The 26,472-nt window shown below is 44.1% G+C and overlaps 1 protein-coding gene across 1 annotated transcript in view; it reads right to left on the bottom strand.

Annotated features, from left to right (window-relative positions):
- Positions 1 to 26,472, bottom strand: part of PAQR8 (progestin and adipoQ receptor family member 8) — a 107,927-nt gene that overhangs the window by 41,182 nt on the left and 40,273 nt on the right. The gene's annotated exons all lie outside the window — the stretch shown is intronic.

Below are 26,472 nucleotides of genomic sequence, written 5' to 3' on the forward strand. Positions count from 1 at the left end.
AATAAGCCAGGCAATGAAAGAAAAATACCACATGATCTCACTCATTTATGGAAAATAAAGAACATTATAACCTGATGAACAAAAAGATAGATCCATCGGGAAGGCTGGGGAGTGTTGGGGAGGGGGGGTGAAGAGATCAACTGAAGGACGTGTATGCATGCATATAAGCACAATCAATGGACACAAGACACTGGGGTGGGGTGGGATGAGGGCATGCGACAGGGGTAGAGGAGGCTGGGGGAAGGTCAATGGGGGAAAAAAAGGAGATATATGAATTACTATGTGTAATACTTTAAACAATAAAATAAAATAAATAAAATAAAATAAAATAAAATAAATAAAATAAAATAAAATAAAAAGAAAAGAAAAGAAAATGGTAAATGTTCCTTTCCACCGAATCTTCCTCTAGGGGGCAGGTATGAAAGTGCAATGGGTGTTAGGCATTTTTACCTGTGGGGGAGGGGTGCTGTCCAGCGCCACCTAGATAAGAGCAGCAGTTTCTCATCCTTCATGCTATTTTTTTGTTGTTGTTTTTTAAAGTGTGGTAAAATACATATAACATAAATTTTACCATCTTAACTTTAAAAACATTTTTAATTGTGGTAAATATGCAGAATATAAAACTTACCTCTTTAACCATTTTTTAATGTACAGTTCAGTAGTGTTAAGTACATTCACATCCCTCATGCCTTTTATTTTTTTTAAATTTAATAAATCTTTATTGTTCAGATTATTATAATTGTTCCTCTTTTTTCTCCCCAAAGCTCCCCTCCACCCAGTTCCCACCCCACCATCTGCCCTTACCCCCCACTGTCCTCATCCATAGGTGTACGATTTGTGTCCAGTCTCTTTCCGCACCCCCCCACATCCCTTTCCCCCTGAGAATTGTCAGTCCACTCCCTTTCTATGCCCCTGATTCTATTATATTCACCAGTTTATTCTGTTCATCAGATTTTTTTATTCACTTGATTTTTAGATTCACTTGTTGATATGTATTTGTTGTTCATAATTTTTACCTTTACCTTTTTCTTCTTCTTCTTCCTCTTCTTAAAGAATACCTTTCAGCATTTCATATAATACTGGTTTGGTGGTGATGAACTCCTTTAGCTTTTTCTTATCTGTGAAGCTCTTTATCTGACCTTCAATTCTGAATGATAGCTTTGCTGGGTAGAGTAGTCTTGGTTGTAGGTTCTTGCTATTCATCACTTTGAAAATTTCTTGCCACTCCCATCTGGCCTGCATAGTTTCTGTTGAGAAATCAGCTGACAGTTGTATGGGTGCTCCCTTGTAGGTAACTAACTGTTTTTCTCTTGCTGCTTTTAAGATTCTCTCTTTGTCTTTTGCTCTTGGCATTTTAATGATGATGTGTCTTGGTGTGGTCCTCTTTGGATTCCTTTTGTTTGGGGTTCTCTGCGCTTCCTGGACTTGTAAGTCTATTTCTTTCACCAGGTGGGGGAAGTTTTTGGTCATTATTTCTTCAAATAGGTTTTCAGTATCTTGCTCTTTCTTTTCTTCTGGCACCCCCATAATTCTGATGTTGGTACGCTTGAAGTTGTTCCAGAGGCTCCTTACACTATCTTCAACTTTTTGGATTCTTTTTTCTTTTTGCTTTTCCAGTAGAGTGTTTTTTGCTTCTTTGTATTTCAAATCTTTGACTTGATTCTTGTGATCCTCTAGTCTGCTGTTAGATCTCTGTATAATATTTTTTATTTCAGTCAGTGTATGCTTAATTTCTAGTTGGTCCTTTTTCATATCCTCAAGGGTCTCACTAAATTTATCGGCCTTTTCTAGAAAATTCTTGAAAAACCTTATAACTGTGGTTTTGAACTCTATATCCAGTCGTTTGCTTTCCTCCATTTCTTTCATTTGTGACCCGTTTCTTTGTCTCCGCATTTTGGCTGCTTCCCTGAGTTGACAGAGTGGCTTTGTGTGCTAGGTATCCTATAGGGCCCAGTGGCTCAGCCTCCCCAGTTACCTGAGGTGAACACTCTTGGTGCACCCCTTTGTGGGCTGTGTGCACAGTCTTGTTGTAGTTAAGCCTTGATTGTTGTTGGTATCACTGGGAGGAATTGACCTCCAGGCCAACTGGCTGTGAGGATCAGCTGTGTCTACGCTGGGAGAACTTCTGTGCTGGAGACACCCTTATGGGGCAAGACTTGCAAAAGCCCCTGTGCTCAGCTTGGGTGGGGCGGAGTCTCAGGGCAGAGTCTCAGGACAGAGCAGACAGCATTGGTTTCCCATCAGCCCTGCCCTAATAGGCCCCTGTGTCTCAGTGTCCCGTGGTAATCGCTGCTAGCACCTCTGAGAGAAAGCCACCCTCGAGTTCCGCCCGCTGCCAGACAGTCCAGTTTCTCCCCGAATGAGTCTGGGTCCCCAGAGTCTCACTCTCACTGGAGTTCAGTGCAGTTGGGAACTTTTGTCTCCCTCCCACTTGAGAAAGCCAGCTGCACACTCAGTTGTCCACCCTCTCTGCACGCATCTCAGTACCTCTGCCTTCTGCAGCTCCTCTGAGTCTCAGTGTGCTTTTCTCTTCCCTTCTAGTTGTAGAATTTCCACTCAACCAGCCTTCCTGTGGTTCTGGATGATGTCTATTTTGTCTTTTAGTTGTAGTTTTGAAATTGTTGTGCAAGGCAGCAGTTTAGGTGTTTACCTATGCTGCCATCTTGGTTTCCTTCCCTCATGCCTTTTAAAACTACTGGTATCTCACAGCATGGAGGGACCTGGAGAGTACCATGCTAAGTGAAATAAGTCAGTCAGAGAAAAACAAATATCACAGCTCACTCATATGTGGAATCTAATTAACAAAATAAACTAACAAACGGATCCAGGAACATGGAAGCATGGAACAGAGTGTGGAATCTCAGAGGGAAGGGGAGGGAGGTAATCAACCAAAGACCTGTATGCATAGATGCATAACACATGGACACAGACAATAGGGTAGTGAAGGCCTGGGGCTGGGGGCAGGGGCTAGCTGGAAGGGGCCAATGTGGGGGAAAAGGGGACATGTGTAATACTTTCAATAATGAAGATTAAAAAAAAAAACTACTTGGATCTTACACTAGTTTCTTCCATATTCTACTCTGAAGTGATGGCGCAGTTTCGGCAGTACAAATGATATTTTGGTGACTCTGGAAACAAGAATCCTAAAGTGACCATAATATTTTTGAATCATAATAAAAAGCTCTTGGATCTTTCATAGAGGACAGTCAGGAGTGCCTTTAGTATATGGAAATTCACAGTCAACTTCCCACTATGAAACACTCTCATCTGGGAATACAATTTTGACCTGTGGTTCTTCAAAAGCTGGAAATAGGCAAGATGTTGGATACTGCAATATTCCCTCTAAGAGGAGAATGCTAAACTGCTAATCCAATCAACATTCTAGTAGATGTGCTTCTCTTTCAGAATGCCCTTGAAAGCCACAGACAGGGGGCAATATACTGCATGATAAAAAAAAATAGACATGGCTGGAACCGGTTTAGCTCAGTGGATAGAGCGTCGGCCTGCGGACTGAAGGGTCCCGGGTTCGATTCCAGTCAAGGGCATGTACCTTGGTTGCGGGCACATCCCCAGTGGGGGGTGTGCAGGAGGCAGCTGATGGATGTTTCTCTCTCATCGATGTTTCTAGCTCTCTATCCCTCTCCCTTCCTTTCTGTAAAATATCAATAAAATATATTTTAAAAAAATAGACATGTAAGATTAAGGAGCTATTTTTGTCTCAAACTCTAACAAAATAATCTGATCTATTTTATGTTGTATACATACCACACTGCCACTGTTTTCTATCACTTCTGCTGCATGGTTTTTTTAATCCTCATTCGAGGATATGGTTATTGATTTTAGGGAGAGAGAGAGAGAGAGAGAGAGAGAGAGAGAGAGAGAGAGAGAGAGAGAGAGAGAGAGAGAGAGAAACATTGATGTGAGAAACATCACTCAATTGCCTCCTGTATGGGCCCTGACTGGGGAGTGAACCCACAACTTTTTGGTGTATGGGACAATTCTCCAACTAACTGAGCCACCCAGTCAGGGCTCTGCTGAGTGTCTACATAGCATCCCTTTTTCAAGAAGCTCAAAGTACATGTGATGATAGCATATCACTGAACTTCATACATTTTATGTGAAGAAGGAATAGGATAGGAACTATTGGCCTGACTGTAACATGGAGAAATGGCAGTGTGAGGTAGTTAAAACATTTTCCTGAAACATCTTGGTATACAGGTTTATCCACAGGTCTATCCTAAAAGAAGACCTACTCGTGAAAACTCATGCAAGAAACAATTGTTTAAAAGCCATACCTATTTGTTTTCTTTCTATATCTTATGAAAAGACTGAGGGCTATCCTTCACCATCTTGAAGAGGACTTTGCACTGTGAACTTGGAATTCAGATCATCCTGAGTCTGAGTCCCAGTACCACCACTTAGAGCTTTGGTAAGTTATTTACCTATCTGGGCTTCAGGCTCCTTATCTGTAAAATGGAAATAATAATCATACCCACTGCATATAGTTATTTCTAGGATTGAATAATACACATTAAACACTCAGCACTGCGCCTATCACATAATGAGAGCTTGATAAATGTGGGTGAAAAGGTACTGGCTTCATGTAAGTGGTAGTTTATAGGAACCTTGCTCCAATGTTTTTCTACTGGAAGACAAGATGTATTACCCCTGCAGGCTGCCTGGGGCAATTTGGAGAATCTTGAAGATTTGTTTTTCTAACCCTTAAACCAAATCTCTCCATTCCTTAACGTTTCATAACAAATAGCCATTGATACTTAGCTTATCTATTTAGACCCTCTGCCAGCTGGTCAATTTGAAAAGCAACCATGACACTAATTTCACCCACAGGAAGCTAATGAGCTATGGTTGAATCAGGTTAAAAATAAAAATCAGAAGAATGGTTTTCCTGTGCTGTATATCTATGTGATCTCATTTAATGGTGAAATGGAAAGGGTTCATTCATTAAAGGCTAATTCCATCTGGAGTGGTTCATTCCTTTTTAATTTTTTTCCATTTTATTTCTTAATAATAATAATTAATTGACAATTCAGGGAGCAAACCAATTAACATGTGTAGACAAGAGAGATGAAATGCAGAAATTGTTCTTGGGCCTTCAGCAAACCTGGGCACTTGTGAGACTGCCCCGCCTTGCACCTGCTCTCCCGCTGAGGATATGTTTATTGATTTTAGGGAGAAGGAGAGGGAGAGGGAGAGGGAGGGGGGAGGGAGAGGGAGAGGGAGAGGGAGAGGGAGAGAGAAAGAGAGAGAGAGAAAAAGAGAGAGAGAGAGAGAGAGAGAGAGAGAGAGAGAGAGAGAGAGGCATCAAAGTGAGAGAGACACATCAATTGGTTGCCACACACGCATGCCTTGACCAAGGCCAAGGATTGAACCTGCAACTCAGGTATGTGCCTTTTCCAGGAATTGAACCTGAGGCCCTTTGGTGCATGGGCCGACTCTCTAACCATTGAGCACACCAGTCCAGGCTGAGTCTTTTGTTTCTTACCAATAATCTGCTTAAAATAATATCCCAAAAGGACATATTTTGGGGTGGCAAACTCTATTCTCCCTCAGTGGAAACCTGAGGTTTGAATGTCTGGACTTTGCTACAACCCTGCTGGTGTGTTGCTAAGGAAAGTACACAATCCCTTACAGCTCCTCATTCCAATCTACCATCTATCATCTACATTATGTTAAGGAGTACATGCACAGACTTCCTCTGTTGAACAGCTTGGGTCAGAATCCCCAGTAGTGGCCAAGTGTTCTGTCTGTAGCTTTTTAGTTGATGTCTGTCTGGAGGAGACTTATCTTGGTTCTCAGGTCCTTTAACTAGAATGCAAATATGAAAATGGCAATCTTGGACAACATGATAACAACTGCATTATTCATGCTTGATTCTGGCTTGGTTTCAGGGTTTTGATGTAACAATTGACCAGTTTAATTCAGTCCATGTTTGCTGACTCTGTTTTTGCTGCCTAGGGTGAGCTAGGGGGCCAGAACTGGCTTTCCATGTGGCCATCTGGAAGGCCTCTCAGAATAGATGAGACCTGGGCTACATCCCAGCCCCTACCTCAGGACTGGGGGAGATAAATTGGAGTCTTCACAAGTTCCTATGTCTACCTCTCTGAGTGAGTTCAGGGACACAGATATTGGGCCAGGTTTTAAGTTTGTCAGGGTGACCTCTGCTCCTATGAGACATCGCATCTTGAGCTGACCTCTCTTACATCATTTCATCGTTTTGTAATTCCCTATTTACTTCTTAGGTAGACTGTATGCACCTGGAGAGCAAAGTTGGTGTACATGCTATTCATTACCATCCCTATATGACCTAGCACATAGCATGCGCTTTAAAAATATTGTTGACTGCATGGACCTAGTACTGTGAATGCGTAGCATATTTGGAATTCAGTTACTCCAGGAGTGCATGATAATTTACTCCAGTATCCTTAGACAATGCTAGTATAATCTAGAAATGCACTAGAAGAGAATATGCTAGGGGTGGAAATAATGAGGATAAGACAAAGCAACTGAGGAGAAGCACATTTTTCCACTTGGGAGAGGGGAGAGAGAAGGAAAAAAGAAAGGACAGGGGTAATTCTGGGTTCCCCGCAGGATATGCTACAGAAATAGACCACTCCATTTTTTTTAAGTGTCAAAGTGAATTGAACTGAAGCAAATTGAGTTGCAGGAATTCGGCCTGCTGAAAGGGCATCCTGAAGAGTTCAAACTCCACTAAAATGCTTCTTCCCCTTCATTCCCTCTCCCACTGAAATTGAAAATCTCTGATTACCCTTCCCACCAGAGAGATCCTTCAGCTCTGAGGACACCCAGGGAAGATTCTGGAAACTACCTTGGGTGTGGAGACCCAACTTTATTGGATCTTTCTCCCCAAGTGTTCCTGAGAGCCTCCAAGAATTCCCTAACAGCCTGAGAGTTTTGACCTAAGCCTTAGACTCCTGTCAGTGCCAACTGGAAATTCCAGCAGGAAGCTTACGAGGCAAGTAGTCCCCGGGGTAAGATATGATAACTGAGGCCTGACCAAATTAGCCAGGGTCCATGCACAAGATGGAATACTGTACAGCCTTTAAAAATTACAGAGACCACATGGCATTGAGAAACATGCACTGTGATCCAAATTAAATATATACCCTAGATGTTGATATTCCAGAAGAGCTTAATTTTCTTTTTTAAAATAATTTTCAATATTTTAAAAGTATCCTTAATAAAATACACAATATGAATGGCTGCTATTCATGATCTGTATATAATTCCCATGAACTATAATTAACTACATTATTACAGGTGAAAATATCATGCAGTAAACTGTTGCAATTGTGATGTGTGTGGTGCGTCTGAGCTAATAACAAACAAGAATCTTTATTCTCTTTTTAAAATATATGTTAAAAGAGGTAACCTGCTCAAAGCAACCATAACGGGGTCAGGGTCACTCCATTATCAGTGGTACCATGGGAGGAGGTGGCAAAGAGGTCAGACTCAGCGTGCTCAAAGTCCAGGAACCTGGGCTTCTTGGGGAGGACACTGAGTGTCATAGGCAATGTGCCCCTTCTCCCAACAGCCACTAATGGGCATGACTGGCTGCTTTGGAGCTGAGCAGTCTCCCTTCCTCCCATACTCCTCTTTAATGGTGCACTCACCATCCCTTGTCCCCTCTATTAAATCAGGGCTGGAAGAGAACTGCCACTGACCCAATTTTATTGAGATTGATTCAGTAAACTTTGCAACAAGATGGGGTCTGGCTGCTTTACATCTCTCTCTTCCTCTTTCTCTTTAGACAAACCCAATTAGCCCTGATCCCTCTACATTTCTGACAAGGGATCAGCAAATTGTTTAGTTCAGAAGCAAAACACCTTCTCTGGAGGCTGTGAGGATACTAAACTAGATTTAATCTGGGGACAAATGGACATGTGGTTATTATTCAACTAGTGACCTGGTGCACAGATTCATGCACATTGACAGGAAATTAATTAGAAGGTGGCCGGCGGGATGGGACTGGGTGAGACGGGCTGGACATGCCCTGGAGCCAACCTCCTGTTCCCTCCTTGGCTGGCTGCACCTGGAGCTGCACCATGGCTCAAAGGATGTCTGCTGAGTGAATGGGGTCCCTCTGGCAGGTGGGGTCCCTCAGCCTGGCCTGCAGGGATTGGGCCAAAACTGGCTCTCCAACATTCCTAAGTGTAAGAGGGCACTCTGCAAAGTTGCTGTTGTACAGGGTGTGGAACGCAAATACAAGTGTGCAGTAAACCAGATTTGGGGCCCACAGTGCCCCAGCAACAACATAACCCATGGCCAAAGGTGGAATCACATGGCCCCAGAAGGAATCAGGTTCCCTCCTCTATAGTTTTGGGGTGCATCACCCGAGAACCGCCGCTGCCAAGTCACTGCAGCTCAGCAGCTACTGCATTGAGCATCTGCCCTCTGGTGGTCAGAGTGTGTCATAGCTACTGGTCGGAAGAACACTTAGCATATTAGCCTTTTATATATATACTAGAGGCCTGGTGCACAGATTTGTGCACTGGTGGGGTCCCTCAGCCTGGCCTGCAGAGATCAGGCCGAAACCGGCAGTCTGACATCCCCTGATGCCGGGAGCCATAAAAGCAGTTCGGTCTCACTTCTTGGTCAGCCCTACTTCCTGATTGAGCAAGAACAAAGAAATCCCGCGCGCGCCAAAGAAAGCCCGCGCACGCCAAAGAAGCCCGCGCGCGCCAAGGGCCAGAAAAACCTCCCACATCAGAATAACCAATCAGCTAGGACAGATTCCCAGTCCCCAACCAATCATCCCATGGCAACTCCTTATCCTACCCCTCCCCTCCTGAGTGCTTATATACCGCAACACTCGAATAAAAAACGAGGCTTGATCAGAACCCTGTCTTGCCTCCGTTCTTCGCGTTCCTTGTTTGTTTCATTCTCTTAGGTGGTTCCTGCGTGCCCTCGTTGCTGCCCCATGGGCCGGGGCACCCTGAGGGTTCCTGGAGTGCAAGAGGGCACTCTGCAAAGTTGCTGTTGCTCTGCAGCTCCTGCATTGGGCGTCTGGCCCCTGGTGGTCAGTGCTCATCATAGCTACTGGCCAGTCACTTAGGCTTTTATATATATAGATAGATATGCAGTATTCTATTATTTATTCATTCATCTATCCAGAAACTATTTATTATATATGCACCATTATATGTACAATATTACAAGGAACAGCACATATAATAGAATGCTACAGAGGCTGTAAGAGAGGTACACTGGGTGTTATGGAAAAACAGAAGACTCGTTCTCTAGTCACTTGGCATTTTAGTGTTGGGAAGGCTAGCAAAAGTTTCATTCTGAGTCATGAAGGATGAGACCTAAAAAGCAGACAAGAGGAGAGTGAAGCATTCCAGGCTGAGGGAACAGCAGGCTCAGAAGCTCAGAGGTAGACAACAGCATGACTGCAGGGAATAGCTAGTGTGTAGGGCACATACGGGTGCAACCCCTGCTTACAGTCCCCCACATGAAAGGGAGAGATGGTGCAGTTCATAACCACAGGGTTTTACTGTTAGTCACTATTAACACACAAGGAACATAAAACCAAGTAAAGCAGTCCCTTTACTCTGGGCTCCAGTGGCATGTTCTGACTCACAAAATCCTCAGGGGAAGAGATATTCAGAAGTTCCTCTTGCCCGACCAGTTCCTCTCACCAGCACCAGATGAGTTAATTAATTGAGGCACCAATAGTCTTGTTTATTGGGGGATAAGGATTGGAAGGAGAAGAGCTACTATATTTTATTCTTTTCTCTTCACCCCCATTCTACCAACTCCCAACTCCTTTCCCCTAGGCTGGTGTTCAGCTAGCATGCTGTAGCAGTCATTACATATTGTGAATATAATCCTTGCTTCTCAAAGCCCCATGCCTGCACCTGTACATACCCTTCCCTGCACACTCCTGCCACCACAAGAGGATGTAGGATCAGAATCAGGTTTTGTTTGAATGGAATGACATTTACTAATGTGCCATTCCTTGCTTTCTAGAATGTTAATAAATACATTTTATTTGTTAACTTTATTTATTATTTATGTACTAGAGGCCCAGTGCATGAAATTCTTGCGTGGGGGGAGGGAGTCCCCTCAGCCCAGCCTGCACCCTCTCCAATCCGGGACCCCTTGAGGGATGTCCGACTGCCAGTTTAGGCCTGGCAGTCGGACATCACTCTCAAATTCAGGATTGCTGGCTCTTAACTGCTCACCTGCCTGCCTGCCTGATCACCCCTAACTGCCCCTCCTGCCAGCCTGATCATCCCTAACCACCTCTGCCTGCCAGCCTGATCACCCCTAACTGCCCTCCCTGCTGGCTTGGTTGCCCCCAACTGCCCTCCTGCCGGCCTGGTCACCTCCAACTGCCCCCTCCCCCGCCGGCTTGGTCGCTCCCAACTGCCCCCCCTGACAGCCTGGTTGCCCCACGCAGCCTGCTGTTAAGTCATTTGGTCATCCCTCACTAACTCCCCTGCTGGCCTTGTTGCCTCATGCAGCCTGCCAGCCTGCTGTTTGGTCATTTCTGTTACTATGATGTTGTCCCAGACAATATGCATATCCCTCTGTTATTAGTATAGATTACTTTTATCTTTGGCTATCTCAAGTGAAATTCTGTTATTGATAACCAAGAGTTTTAACTCAGGATGATTTTAGTAGAGACCTTAATTTTTTTTACTGGAGTTGGAAGAGACTTTAGAAATCACTCCATCATCTAACAGATGTGAAAACGGAGATACTGAAAGTGAAGGACACTGGTCTGATATCACACAGATGTGTCATATGGAGACTGTGGTCCCCTTGCATTCACTTCAAGTGTCTTTCCCCTTCAACATTCTCGCCTCAGTCCACAACCCTCTCATCATGCAAATATGGATGCATTATTTAATGGCAGGAGAAATATTAATTAGTGCTTGCACTATTTACCATGATCATTGTCACTCATAAGGAGAACATAACTGTATTTTATTTGTTACCAGGGTCTCCACAAGGAGAATATAACTGTATTTTATTCATTACCAAAGTGGCCAGGGTCTGTGGCCACTTTGAATCTATTCTTATTAAATGGCTAGGAGATTTTGACTATGGCTGCACACAAATTTACTGCCAAATTAGTGGCTTAAAATAAAGCTTTTTTTTTTTTTTTTTAATATCACAGTTTCTATAGGTCAAGAGTTTGGTCACAGGAGAAACCAAGATGGCAGCATAGGTAAGCACCTAAACTGCTGCCTCACACAACAATTTCAAAACTACAACTAAAAGACAGAATGGACACCATCCAGAACCACAGGAAAGCTGGCTGAGTGAAAATTCTACAACTAGAAGGAAAGAGAAAAACTCACAGAGAATTGGAGGTACGGCAAAGCGTCTTTGTGCGCGCAGAGAGGAAGGGTGGCTGAGAGCCTGGCTGACTTTCTCTGGCGGAAGGGGGAAGGAAGCCCCCGACTGCACTGAACCCCAGTTCTGACTGCACTGAACCCCAGTCCCGGGCAAAACCCCTGGACCCAGGCTCATACAGGGGGAGTCTGGACTGTCAGGTAGAGAGAAAGGCACCCGGAGACTCAGAGACCCGGGGGAGCCCCGCCAAGCAGGGTTTTCTGGAGGCGCGCGAACCCGTGTGCACAAAGGCTGCGGAGGTTGCCACAGGCTTTCCCTAGTGGAAGGGAGTCAGAAGTTCCTGACTGCACTGAGCCCCAGTTCTGACTGCACTGAACCCCAGTTCCAGGCGAGCCCCTGGGGACCCATGCTCTTGTGGGGGGAATCTGGACTCTCGGGCGGAGACTCGGGAGCCGGGGAAGGCAGAGGTTTGGAGGCGCGCACGCGCGCAAGGGCAAGGCTGACGGGAAGCCAAGACTGTCTGCTCCGTCCTGAGACTCCACCCCATCCAAGCTGAGCACAGAGGCTATTGCAATTTGGCAAGTCTAATCCTATAAGGCTGTCTCCAGCACCGAACTTCTCCCAGCGTAGACACAGCTGATCCTTACAGCCAACTGGCCTGGAGGTCAATTCCTCCCAGTGATACCAACAACAATCAAGACTTAACTACAACAAGGCTGTACATACAGTCCACAAAGGGGTGCACCAAGAGTGTCCACCTCAGGTTAACTGGAGAGGCCGACCCACTGGGCCATATAGGAAACCTAGCACACAAATCTACCCTACCAACTCAGGGAAGCAGTGAAAATGCGGCATCAAAGAAACAGATCACAAATGAAAGAAATGGAGGAAAACAAATGACTGGATATAGAATTCAAAACCACGGTTATAAGGCTTTTCAAGAATATCCTAGAAAAGGCTGATAAATATAACGAGACCCTCAAAGATATGAAAAAGGACCAACTAGAAATTAAACATACACTGACTGAAATAAAAAATATTATACAGAGACCCAACAACAGACTAGAGGAACACAAGAATCAAGTCAAAGAATTGAAATACAAAGAAGCAAAAAACACTCAACCGAAAAAGCAAAAAGAAAAAAAAATCCAAAAAGTTGAAGATAGTGTAAGAAGACTCTGGGACAACTTTAAGCGTACCAACATCAGAATTATGAGGGTGCCAGAAGAAGAGAGAGAGCAAGATACTGAAAACCTATCTGAAGAAATAATGACCGAAAACTTCCCCCACCTGATGAAAGAAATAGACTTACAAGTCCAGGAAGCGCAGAGAACCCCAAACAAAAGGAATCCAAAGAGGACCACACCAAGACACATCATCATTAAAATGCCAAGAGCAAAAGACAAAGAGAGAATCTTAAAAGCAGCAAGAGAAAAACAGTTAGTTACCTACAAGGGAGCACCCATACAACTGTCAGCTGATTTCTCAACAGAAACTATGCAGGCCAGAAGGGAGTGGCAAGAAATTTTCAAAGTGATGAATAGCAAGAACCTACAACCAAGATTACTCTACCCAGCAAAGCTATCATTCAGAATTGAAGGGCAGATAAAGAGCTTCACAGATAAGAAAAAGCTAAAGGAGTTCATCACCACCAAACCAGTATTATATGAAATGCTGAAAGGTATTCTTTAAGAAGAGGAAGAAGAAAAAAGTAAAGATAAAAATTATGAACGACAAATACATATTTATCAACAAGTGAACCTAAAAATCAAGTGAATTAAAAACCTGAGGAACAGAATAATCTGGTGAATATAATAGAATCAGGGGCATAGAAAGGGAGTGGACTGATAATTCTCAGGGGGAAAGGGGTATGGGGGGGTTCAGGAAGAGACTGGACAAAAATCATACACCTATGAATGAGGACCGTGGGGGGGGGGGGAGGTAAGGGCAGAAGGTGGCGTGGGAATCGGGTGGAGGGGAGCAATGGAGGGAAAAAGGAGAAACAATTGTAATATTATAATAATCTGAATAAAGATTTATTTAAAAGAAAAAGAATAAGAAATCTAATGAACAGAATAAACTGGTGAATAAAATAGAATCAGAGGCATGGGAATGGAACAGACTGATGATTCTCAGAGGGAAGGTGTGTGTGGAGGGGGGCAGGGGAGAGATTAAACAAAGATCTTACATACATATATGCATTACCTATGGACACAGACAATAGGATGGCGAAGGCCTGAGGTGGGGCAGGAACCGGGTGGAGGGGGGCAATTGGGGGGAAAATGTGGGGACATCTGTAATAATCTCAACAATAAAGATTAAAAATGAAAAAAAAAAAAGAGTTTGGTCACAACCTAATAGGGTTTTCTGCAAAGCTGCAATTGAGGGGTCTGACAGCTCTAGGTTTTCATCTATAGACTAAACTGGGACATAGTCCGTCTCTAAGCTCATTCTTCTTGGTAGAATTTGTTTTCTTGCTGTTTTAGAACTGAAGTCCCTGACTTATTGCTGGCTTCCCTCAATTTCTAGAGTCCACCCACAGTTCCTTGCCGAGTGAGCTTCCCCAACATGGACACTTAACTTCATCAAACCAGCAAGAAGAAGCTCTAGAGCAGTCTAGCAAAACAGGTCTTACATAAACACAGGAATGACAACCTTTACCTTTTGCCATAGTCTACTGGGTAAAAGCAATTCATGGGTCAAAGATCCCACTCATCCTAAGGAGGGATGGATGAACCAGGAAGTGAGGATCATTAGGGGCCACATACCTAATATCGCTCTGCCACAGACACCTTACATAGCCAGGCCTGCATATACCCAACTCATTTACCAGAAGAAGGGTGATGGGAAAGTTTTCTGGGAAATTAAAAATATAAGCTCCTTCAGTTCACATGAAAGTGAAAGAGACATTATGAAAATAGAATTGCTGAAATTTGGCAACTGTTGAGTTGGTATAGGAAATGGAAGAGAAAGGTGACTCAAGGCTTCGAGCCAGTGACTGGAAAGAGGACAACACTATCACTAAATCTGGGCACTCGAGCAGAATGAGTGAGAAAGGAGGAATCTGAAGAGATTCATTTCAAGTTCCCATGGGATGTCCACCTGGAGTTGTGGATCTGGAGATAAGGATAGAGGCCTGGGACACAGATTTGGACAGCATCAACCTAGAAGTAGATGACATTTACAGGTGTGGGAATGGATGGTACATTTGTATATGTAGCAACAGGAAACCGTGTTACACATTCTCCTGCTAAAAGTCTTTCATATTTCCACTCATACTCCTTAAGCCTGCAAGGTCCTTCATGGTTTAGCTCTTGCTCACTTCTCTACACTCTTTTTTTAAAAATGTGTTTTTCTTGATTTGAGAGAGAGAGAGGAAGAAACAGGGAGAGAAACATGGATATGAGAAAGAAACATGATCAATTGCCTCTGGTACACACCCTGACCAGGGATTGAACTGGCAACCTGGATATGTGCCCTGATCGGGAATCTAATTGGCAACATTTCTGTTCATGGGATGATGCTCAACCAATGAGCCACACTGACCAGGGCCTCTCTACACTCTTATAGATCCCCTCCCTAGAACTCTATTATACTCCCTACAGGTCTCCAAAATGTCCTGCGCTCTGTTTTCTCCAAGCCTTTGCTTACCATTTTCCACTGCATGAAACACTTCATCTCTCTCCCCATCATTGCCTGGCTATGTATCCTTTGAATCTTCATGTAGATTATGCCCTTTGGAAAAACTCACATGATTCCATGAGATAACTTAGGTATTCCCTCTTTGTGCTTCCAGAGCATGCTGTATAACTCCTTTCTGTAATTCTATGTCACTATATTGTCATTACCTAGTTACTTGTCTCTTCTAGATGACAAGCTTCTTGAAGGTAGGCATGGGGTCTAGCCCACAATTGGATGTCCAGGCCCTAGCATAGTCCTCAGCACACAGAAGATGCTTAATAAGCACTTGTTGAATAAATGAGTGAATGTTAACCTATGTCTATCTTGTTTAAATTTATTTGCTTACAACTATTAGAAAACTCAATCGAAAAAGGAATTAGGCAGAAAGGAGATCTAATGGCTCATGTGAGCAAAGAAGTCCGGTAGTTATGCTACTTTCGAGTGTGATTTAATGCAGATTCCAAATGATGTCATCAGGTTCCTTTGGCTTTGCCTCCTCTAGCTTACTTTCATTCATTGGCTGGGTCTCCCTCATCATAGTAGGATGGCTGCCTTTGCACCCGGTCTTACATATTTATACATTCATTCTCAGTGGAAAAAGTGCCTCACTTCCAGAAACCTGTGTAAAAGTCTCCTGGAGTCTCAGTGATTCTAAGAGGAGTCCCTGCCCATTCCTGAACCAGTCACTGTATGCCCAGGAGCATGCAGAACTCTGATTGGCTAGGCTTGGGTCACATGCCATGCCCAGATCTGTCACATCAAAACCACTCAGAATGTGGGCAGAGGATAGAGATGGAGGTTGGGAAGGGGTAGACTCTCCAGACAGAAATCTTAAGACTTTTCCTGGAATTTTGGTGAGGGCACTCCCCAAAAGCAAATTTCCCTTAAGCAATGACTAAACAGGGAGATAAGGAGGACAAAGATCAAGCAAAAATTCTAAGTGAGATAAAGCAAAGGACTGAAAAAAGAAAAAAATACATAGTGTCATCCAGGAAAGAAGACTAATATTTGTTTAGCATCTACCATGTGACAGGAACTTTTCATACATTATCTCATTTAATCCTCACAATAGTCCCAAAACACAGACTTTTTAAATCCCTAGTTGACAGAATCTCAAGGTAAACTGAGTCTCAGAGAGGATATGTGACTCCCCAGGCCACACAGCTAGTAAGCAATGCAGCTGGAACAGGAGTTTTCTGCCTTCAAAGAACCATGTTGTGACAAGAGTTCAGCAAGATGGCAAGGGTGCTGAGATGAGTCAGTGCTAAAACGAGGACTGGCCATTTGGAAACAGGAGGTCCCAGCTGACTGTCACGATGGCTATTTCAGAAATGCTGTGAGGGCCTCAAGGACTGAGCAATGAGCAGGTGGTTACTCTCCCAGGAAGCTTGACAATGAAAAGAACGAGAAAGGTGGTGGCAATAGATACCTGCTTCAGTGTGTCTCCCCAGGCACAAAGTGGTCTCCTCAAAGGCAAAGACCTTATCCGTTTTTATGCCTCCAGCCTAGGAGAGGCCTTACACATAGTGCCTATCACTAAGCATTTGTTCAATGAATAAGTAAATCATGGATTGGATAAATGAAAGAAGAAAAACTATATCTCAAAAAAAAAAGGAAGACAGAAAAAAATGTAAAAGATAGGTTAATTTAAACATATTTCTAGGGCAGTGGTCGGCAAACTGCAGCTCGCGAGCCACATGCAGCTCGTGAGCCGCGGTTTGCCGCTCTGTTGACTAATGAGTTTGCCGACCACCGGGATAGGAGCTTAATCACAAGGAACAACAACAGCCTGTAATTATTGGAATCGAGAGTCTAGGTCAGTGGTCGGCAAACTCATTAGTCAACAGAGCGGCAAACCGCGGCTCAGGAGCCACATGTGGCTCACGAGCCGCAGTTTGCCGACCACTGCTCTAGGGTACGTACAAAGAGGTTGACAATGAAAGAAAAAGTTGATAAATGAAGCAAAGTCCCCTGTGAGGCTCAAATCCCATGGAGGAATAAACCTTGGATAAGATTTCAATTTTTTCCTCCCCCAAAGCAAGGGGGAGGGAGGAAAGGATGGGTTGTGATCTTTAGAACATCTGCATGAAGGGGAAAAAAATCAAGAGCACTTCTATAGCCCTCACTATTGTCACTGTGAAATATTAAAGTTGCTTATTTCTCTAACTCAGCTGCATGTACTTTTGAGGCAGGCCCAATATTTCATCCATGCCTTCTCCCCCCCATAGTCCCAAGACATAGAATAGATGCTAAGATAATTGTATAAACTCAATGGGTTGAGTAGAATAAAATTAAATTATCCTATATAATAAAGAGTGAATATGCTAATTAGACCGATGGCAGAATGACCATCCGGAACAACCAGTGGGTGGGGAATGGGGCCATGGGGCCGCAAGACAGCCAGGGCTGTAAGGGCCAAAAGGCAGCTGGGCCTCAAGGGCCAAGAGGCAGCTGAGGTGGCCGGGGCTACGAAGGCCTACCCTTGCACGAATTTCGTGCATCAGGCCTCTAGTCTTTTATAAAAATCAGAGCACAGCCTGCAGAAAGGACGGCTACAATATAATTCTAATTTGGGCTTGTAGGGTGCTGTAAGAAGATGGAGAAGGGCAGAACGATGTGTACTTGTGATCTGCTCTACTGAATCTTTGCTGAGCAAATAGCTCCTTATCGTTTTCTTTTCTAATACAGGCTGACACCCCACTTCTTCAGAACACCTGGGCTTGGGCGGTGATTATTAAGTTGAGCGATGGTAATCACAGGTCTGTCTTGGGAAATGATAGACTGTGAGGTCTCAGAGATTAGCAATCAATAGTGATTTACTAAGGTTCCTGTGGGTCAGGGCCTGGGCTCTCCCTCAGTGTGCCTGACTCAGCCAGCATTGACCCAGCTCAGTAGGTAGCAAAACTGATTGCACCACCCTGACCACATGCCCACTCCCTACAGGTGCCCGACAATAGCCAGAAGAATAAATCCTAGGGCTGCTTGGAGTGCCTCCAGCTGCAGAAGGTAGCCCAACCTTGAACTCTAACCTGACTTTAAATTATTCATCTCCTAGAATGAGGTAACAGGGAAGATGGATGGCTACTAATTAGAACAATGGTGAACTGAAGAAATAAAATAATCTACAGTGAAAAGCTCCCTCCCTTGTCTGTGTTTAATCTCTAACAGGAATAAGTAAGTGGTGGGGTGAGGTGGTGGCATCAGCAGGCCCCTCTTTGGGTGTGTTCCGCTGAGGAGGAACAAAGGAAGGGCACTGGAGAGAAAGGAGTTTAATTCCCTCTTTATGGTAGTGCAGGGCCAAGGGCAGGCCGGGTTTGGCAGGGAAGCAGAACTCACTCTTACCTTCAGGGATTTCTGGTCTTCCTATTTGTACACGCAGGTGGTTTATCTCTGTGTAAGCTATTTTGGATTCTTACTTTGCACAGAGTTGGTGTGTGCTTTCTGCTGAGACCCAAAAGGGAGGGGAGGGAAGTTGAGCATTGGAGCCAGCCAGAATGAAGCTCTGGATATATGAATCTTTTACCTAATTTCAAGCAAATAGATCTTCTCTCTTTACTCCTTCTACTCACCCAGCTCTACAGGCACAGAGTTTCCATCTTTACCAAGAGGTGTATGCTTTTCAACTGACCCTTTACAGTGGAGTGTCTATCACAGCAACAAGGGCCAGCCCTGGGCAAAACCATGCAACAACTGAAATGAATCTCCAGCTCCTCTTTCTCTTGTTCCCACCTCCATCAACTCCATAGCACAATCTAGTTGTCAAGGACATCCATCAATATCTGAATGAAGGGATGACCTTTTCCTGGTGTATTTTTATTCTAATAATAGGCCTTATATTTTGATTTCCTGTACATCATCTCATTTGGCCAGCCACCCTGTGAGGAAAGCAGTGGTAGTCATATTTCCCAAAAGATATTTTTGAGCACTTATCAAATGAACTATCATTTACTGAGTATTTTACATGCCACCCGCTGTGTATGGCAATGCCTTACATACCTTAATGAATCATGATAACTGCTCCTGAGGTTTGGGAGTATCATCCTCATCTTACAGAGGAGGAGCTAGGTCTCAATAACTTTTCAAAGGCCATTCAGCCAAGTGGCAAGCCGGGATTAAGCCCTGGGTCTGGCCAAGTCTAAATCCTGGGCTTTACCTCCTACACCCTTCTGCCTGTGCCAAGGGCAGGCTACACCTGTGTGCCATTCTCTATCGGGCTTTTCCTGTTTTAAAAAGGGAAGTTCAGAGAACTATTTTATAGAACTAACAGAGTTAGGGCTAAAGGCCCATAAAATAAATGATGCCAAAGGACAAATTCCTGCATCTGGAGGGACCGAACCGCCAGGCCGCAGTTTCAGGCACAGTAATAAGCATGTAACAATCTCCTTTGTACCTCTCAAACCGCATAATAACACAGGTTTTGCTATCCTAAAGCAGATGGTCATATGAAACCTTTAGTAAGCTGAAATGGCATAAAGTGAAGAAGCAACTACTATTAATTTATATTTTTAAGCATTCCCAGACCCAAAGAGTAACCTACCAAATCATACCAAACATGCTAATTTTGTCCAGTTTTATGCTAAGCATAACACCCTTACGAGCTCTCTTAGGCTCCTCTGATGCCTCAGGACACATGTTGCTAACAGATGCACAAAGTGAATTGAGACACACACAGATGCCAACAGACACAGAGCAAAGCGCTGGTGGCTTGATGCTGGGATGCCGCGTGTGGTTCCCAGGAAGGAGCCTGGAGCGGCCACTCCTGCTGCTCCGGTGCGCGCTGCCTCTTTAACAGCTATTTTTGGGTCTGCACCTTTTTTTCTTAACAGTGAAAATCCTCTTCAGATTACTTTTGATTGGCAAAAACAGGTCTTTTTTGAAAAAATGTTAGTCTTTTGTGAAAGCCAAGTGGGGAAACACAAGCTTTCGAAAAGCGAGGGATTCCTGTACCCTACTCTAATAGCTGACTCTTACTTCATTAGTTGAGTCCAAATGAAATGGAAGAATGTCCTAATCCCCCTGCAGACTGGTTTCCTCCCCTACCATTACACTGAAATTGCTCCTGTCGAGGTCACACCTGGCTGAGCTATTTTACTTTACATTTGCAACTGTCTTGGCCCCTCTGCAGCAGCATTTAATTGCTGACCATTTTTCGAAACCCTCCCTCCCTTGACTTCGAGGCAGCAGCCTGTCCTGGTCCTAGTGCTATTTCTTTGGTCTTTCCTTCTCAGCCTCTTTCAAAGGCTCTGGCTTCTCTGACTATATCAGTCATGTAAAAGGCAGAATCCAGCCTGGTGAGGGTAAGCAGAAAGGTATAATTACAGGTATTCTTTTTTTATTTCTCTAGCTTTTTTAAAAAAAATAAATCTTTATTGTTCAGATTATTACAGGTGTTCCTCTTTTATTTTCCCCCATAGCTCCCCTCCATCTGATTCCCCACCCCATCCCATGCCCTTATCCCTCACCACTGTCTTCATCCATAGGTGTAAGATTTTTGTCCAATCTCTTCCCGCACCCCACACACCCCCTTCCCCCCGAGAATTGTCAGTCCACTCCCTTTCTATGTCCCTGATTCTATTATATTCACCAGTCCAATCTGTTCTTCAGATTTTTATTCACTTGATTTTTAGATTCACTTGTTAGTAGGTATGTATTTGATGTCATTTTGTTGTTCATAATTTTTATCTTTACCTTTTTCTTCTTCTTTCTCTTCTTAAAGAATACCCTTCAGCATTTCATATAATCCTGGTTTGGTGGTGATGAACTCCTTTAGCTTTTTCTTGTCGGTGAAGCTCTTTATCTGACCTTCAACTCTGAATGATAGCTTTGCTGGGTAGAGTAATCTTGGTTGTAGGTTCTTGCTGTTCATCACTTTGAATATTTCTTGCCACTCCCTTCTGGCCTGCATAGTTTCTGCCGAGAAATCAGCTGACAGTCGTATGGGTGCTCCCTTGTAGGTAACTAACCGTTTTTCTCTTGCTGCTTTCAAGATTCTCTCTTTGTCTTTTGCCCTTGGCATTTTAATTATGATGTGTCTTGGTGTGGTCCTCTTTGGATTCCGCTTGTATGGGGTTCTGTGCGCTTCCTGAACTTGTAAGTCTATTTCTTTCACCAGGTAGTGAAAGTTTTCTGTCGTTATTTCTTCTAATAGGTTTTCAATATTTTGCTCTCTCTCTTCTTCTGGCACCCCAAAAATTCTGATGTTGGTACGCTTAAAGTTGTCCCAGAGGCTCCTTACACTATCTTCAACTTTTTGGATTCTTTTTTCTTTTTGCTTTTCTGGTTGGGTGTTTTTTGTTTACTCATATTTCAGATCTTTGGTTTGATTCTTGAGGTACGTTGATCTACAGTTGAGTTTCTGTATATTCTTTATTTTAGACAGTGTATGCTTAATTTCTGACTGGTCCTTTTCCATTTTTTTGGCATTCTCATTAAGATCCTTAAAGGTCTCACTAAGTTCCTCAGAGGTTTTTAGAAGATTCTTGAGTAACCTTATAAATGTGGTTCTGAACTCTGTCGTCCAGTAGTTTGCTTTCCTCCATTTCTTTCATTCGTGACATGTTTCTTTGTCTCCACATTTTGGCTGCTTCCCTGTGTTGATGGAGTGGCTTTGTGTGGTAGGTGACCTATAGGGGCCAGTAGCTCAGCCTCCCCAATCACCTGAGGTGGACGCTCTTGGTACACCCCTTTGTGGGCTGAGTGCAAAGTCTTGGTGTAGTTAAGCCTTGATTGCTGTTGGTACACTGGGAGGAATTGACCTCCAGGCCAATTGGCTGTGAGGACCCGCTGTGTCTATAACGGAAGAACTGCTGCACTGGAGACACGCTTATGGTGCAGGACTTGTTTCAGTGGGGCTTTGGTGCTCACTGAGTCTGCCTCTTGAATGTGTCACTTATGGATGTGAGGAGTTGAAATCTGGTGTCTCACACTGACCACTAGGTACACTGGCTTCTGGATCTCCAATGGGGTGCAGGTCAGCTACTGTCTGAGGCCACCCAGCAGGAGCTACAGCGAGAACTACAGTTTTCTCCTCTTTGCATGGGGTTTGGAGGTTTTGGAGCTGTCTGACCCGGGCTGCAAGTTTGCTAGGTTAAGCTGCGATAAGGTAGGCCATTCATATGCTAAAGCCGCTGCTTGGAGCTTGGGTGGGTTTGTAGGTTGTGCAGGGCGGGGGTCTCAGGGCGTCACTAGGCTAGGGCGTGGCAAACAGTTATGGCTGCCAGTTAGCCAGCTCTGCATTTCTGACCACGTCCCCATGTCCTGTGCCCCAGCGCAGTAAACAATTATTCCTGCGTGCAGCTCTGCAAGCAAGCCACCCTCACTTTCCGACCCGATGGCAGATATTCCAGCTTCTCCCCGTAGGAGTTTGGGTCCCCCGCGTATCCCCAGAAACTGGAGTTCGGAGTAATTGGGAGCTTGTCTCCCTTCGGGTTGAAAAAAGCAGTGCTCCCAGTTTCCCGCAGCCAGCCCGATTCGCACGCCTCCGTACCTCAGCTTTTCAGCACTTGTGCCTGTCTCGATGCTCTTTTCTCTTTCCTTCTAGTTGTAGAACTTCCACTCAGCCAGCTTTCCCATGGTTCTGGGTGATAGACGTTTTGTCTTTTAGTTGTAGTTTTGAAATTGTTGTGCGAGGCAGCAGTTTAGGTGTTTATCTACGCCGCCATCTTGGATCCTCCTCTATAATTACAGGTATTGATTGGGTTATAGTATCCAGGGGATTCCTGAAGAAGCAGACCCTGGGCAGAGTTACCAGGAACCAAGCCACTCTCAGGAGTGAATTGCCAGGAGATTTGCTGCTTCTGCCATGATTGTGAAGTGCTTACTGCACTGGGAAACTGTGCTACAGCTGCCATCCTGAGATCTAGCCTTGCTGCCCTCCACACCAGCTCAGTGGCTGCTGCCTGCCCAGCCTGCACCCCTTTTTTCCCCTTCCTCAGCTCTGAGGTTGGAGTCTCATGTGAGTGCGTCTAATGCACAGAACCTAAGTCACATCCTCAGAAACCCTAGCTACAAGGAATTTGGGAGATGTCCTTTTTAGCTTTGCAGTATGGGAAGTCTCACTAAAAGGAGATTGAAATAGATACTGAGTCACACAGTCCCTTGAAATTTTGGTGCTCTTCAGAGTTACGTTCTCAGCTCTTTTCTTTCCTGGCGCTAAGACTATCAAGCTCGTGGCTTCAGTCACTATGTGGGTTACCTCTAACCTTGAACCCTAGACCTGAATGTCTAGCTGGCTGCTAGGTAGCTCTACTTCCTCTGAAGTCAGCATCCTCCTGTATTTTTTTTGTATCAGTGAATGGCACCATCATCTATCTAGTAACTCAAGTCAGAAACTGGGGACAGGGCTCTGTCTCCAGAATGCCTCATATAAATGGTTGTGGTATGCAGTTGGTCTATATTTCCCAGTCCTTTTGCAATTAGCTGGGGGCATCTGACTACCTCCCAGTCAATGTAATTTGAACATAGGTAACATGAGCAAGTTCAGGTGAAACCCATGGAAGTAGTAACCTTGCACACATTATCTGCACTCTTTCCCCATCTTCCAACTGAAGGGAGAGCACTTCAGGGACCTAGAGGAGGGCAGAGCCATAGATGGCAGGAGCCTGGGTCCCTGAATGACTCAATGGAGCTCTGCAGCTCTCAGAATTGATCTGCATTGTACTGTGAAGTGAGGGCGTAGGGGTCACAAAAGTTGCCCTTCAGATCTCCTACTGGAGGGAACACGATGTACTTGTGCCCCAGTCGCTGCCCTGCTGGATATATCAATTGGCTACACTTCCCAGGGGCTGCTCCCAATGATGGAGCATGCAGGGCATACAAATTCGAACCCATTCCTGCAAGACACTGGATGCCACCAGCAGGTGACTTTGACTCATGGGTTCTCCAATGGTGTGGCTGAACTTTTCCGGGAATTACAGTGAAGTCTAGGACTCTTTCTACCCAATCCTCCTTCCCTGTTCCTCTCCTTCACAGGAGTCAGACCTGTCCTGTGGTCTGAAAGCTCTCTTCACCTCCCTTAGCATCCTCCTACTTGTCTTCTACAGGTATTTACCCCCCCAAAAGTTCTTGCATGTCTAATCTCATCCTGGTATCTGCTTTTCAGAAGTCTCAACTAACATAGGGGGAGAAATATATGTTTAATATATTACACCACAGAGATTTGTTTTAGTTCCAGTAGTGAGCCTACCTTAATGTCATAATCAAGTTTTGAATATTTCTAAAAGTTATTCTTTCTCCTCTTTGCAAATGCCTTAGTTTAGGTCTCCTGAACTATCGGTCTTCTACATCTCGTCTTGGTCAGCAACCCAGCTTCAGAGTCCACGTCCACATCACCTTCACGGTAACTGTTCTACTACTAACCACTCATTTTTAAACACCTATACCAGCACTAAATACACGTTCTTTCCCTTATCACAGCAATCCTGCAAGGGAATAATTATTAGCTCCATTTTACACAGAGGGAACTGATTTAGAGAGGTGATATATCTTGCCCTATGTTACATGTCTGGTGACTAACAGAATTGGGATTTGAACCCAGATCTGTCAGCAAAAAGTGTGTTCTTTTCACTATCCCAGCATTGCCTGGATTAAATTTTTTTTTTCATGTTGCAGTATATCATAACCAATGACTTTCACATACATTACCTACTCCCTCAAGTTTATCTACATTCTAATGCAAACTGAGCTGGAAAGTAGAGCAGATAGACCACAGACTACTTGGGAAGGGCTATTATATTCATAAAAGCATATTATAAACTAGAAGCCCGATGCACGAAGATTCGTGCAAGAATGGGCCTTCCTTTCCCTGGCTGCCGGTATCGCCCCTCCACTCTTTCCGCTCTAGCCCCACCTTCCCAAGCTGCCCAGAGGCCCTGAGCAGCTGGGGCGGTTCGACGCAAGCATCCCACCCCGCCCCCGGCGGCTTGGCGCCTGCATATGCAAATTAACCTTCCATCTTTGTTGGGTTAGTTTGCATACTTATTCCTGATTGGCTGGTGGGTGTCATGAAGGTACGGTCAATTTGCATCTTTCTCTTTTATTAGTGTAGATGTGTGTATAAGTATTCATTTAATGATATTTATGCTCTGTGCATGTTTTATTCATTTATATTTTCTCTCCTTTTTAAAATAAAAATGTAATCACTGGAAAAAATAAAGTGGAAATAAATACAAAACGATAAGTGAACACAATATTTCAATCTCCACTGGTATGAGAGGTTATATCAGGTGCATCTCTAAAAGCAGGAACAAAGATAAGCCAGGATGCAAGCTATGCATGCTATTCCTGCAGCTCTGGTGATGATTCCAAAATAACATTCAAAGCAAGTGGCTCAGAGCTCTATTATATGAAGGTACAAAAAATGTACCTGTTTTAGTTTACTAAAAACAAGTCATTTATAATCTCAATTATTTATTATTATCTTCAAATTTTAAATGCAACTGAGAGAGACAGAAACAAGCTCCATGCATGGGTGTCAGTACCACACCTCACTGGGCTACCTACAGATCTGTTTATGTCATGCCCTGCTTAATACCTTTCAGAGGCTCTAAGTCCCATTGAGCATAAAGAGTAAATTCCTCAGACCAGCATTCCAGGCCCATCGTGAACTGGCCCTTGCTTCTCTCCTGCAACAGTCTCCTCATCCGCACTCCACTCCTCCAGCCCTGGCAAGCAAGGGACCAGCTCTCCAATGCACCAGGCTCCTCCTGCCTCTGGGTCTTTGCAAATGCCATCCCTGCTGGAGGGAACATCTTCCTTCGCTCTTGCCATCTGAAAACTCTAAGAATTTCTTCACATACAATTCATGTGTCACCTTCTCCAAAAAGCTTTCCATGAAACCATTCTCAGCCATACCCAACTCCCAGGCTGAAGTGGGCACCCTCCCCACTGCTACCCACTCTTCACCCCTTTCTTCCCTCTGTTGCAGCACACTACTGTCATTGTCTATTTCCACTCAGTTCTCCCCATGAACTGCTTTGACTCAGAGATTGATTTTATGTCAATGTATTACAGTAAGTACTTAGCAAACAAATGTTTGTTAAATGAATGAGTGACTAACAAACAAATTTGGCTTCTCTAGTTCACAATCTATGTATGCTTTATGTAATTTATAAGGACTATTCATTTGTCAATAAAAAAAGACTTTGCATCCTGTTGTGGACATGTAAGTGTATTATTACTTTAGCTAACATTTTAGGGTTAGAATTTCAGGATCTGAGAGTGGTTATGAGCTGGGGCTTTTTCAGGGGTCCATGAACTAACTGAAACCATATGCAGACATGTGTTTGTGTGTATATGCACAAGCGTACACCTTATGTCCATGTGTGCTTCCTTCCTAGGCAGGTCCACAGGGATCCTTTGAAAGGACACATGGAACACGGCTGGGTCTATTTCAGACAAAACACCATGGAAACAGACACATGGAAAAAGAGACTGAGGACGGGAGAG

Source organism: Plecotus auritus (genome assembly GCF_963455305.1).
Source record: "Plecotus auritus genome assembly, chromosome: 4".
Taxonomy (NCBI): Eukaryota; Metazoa; Chordata; class Mammalia; order Chiroptera; family Vespertilionidae; genus Plecotus; species Plecotus auritus.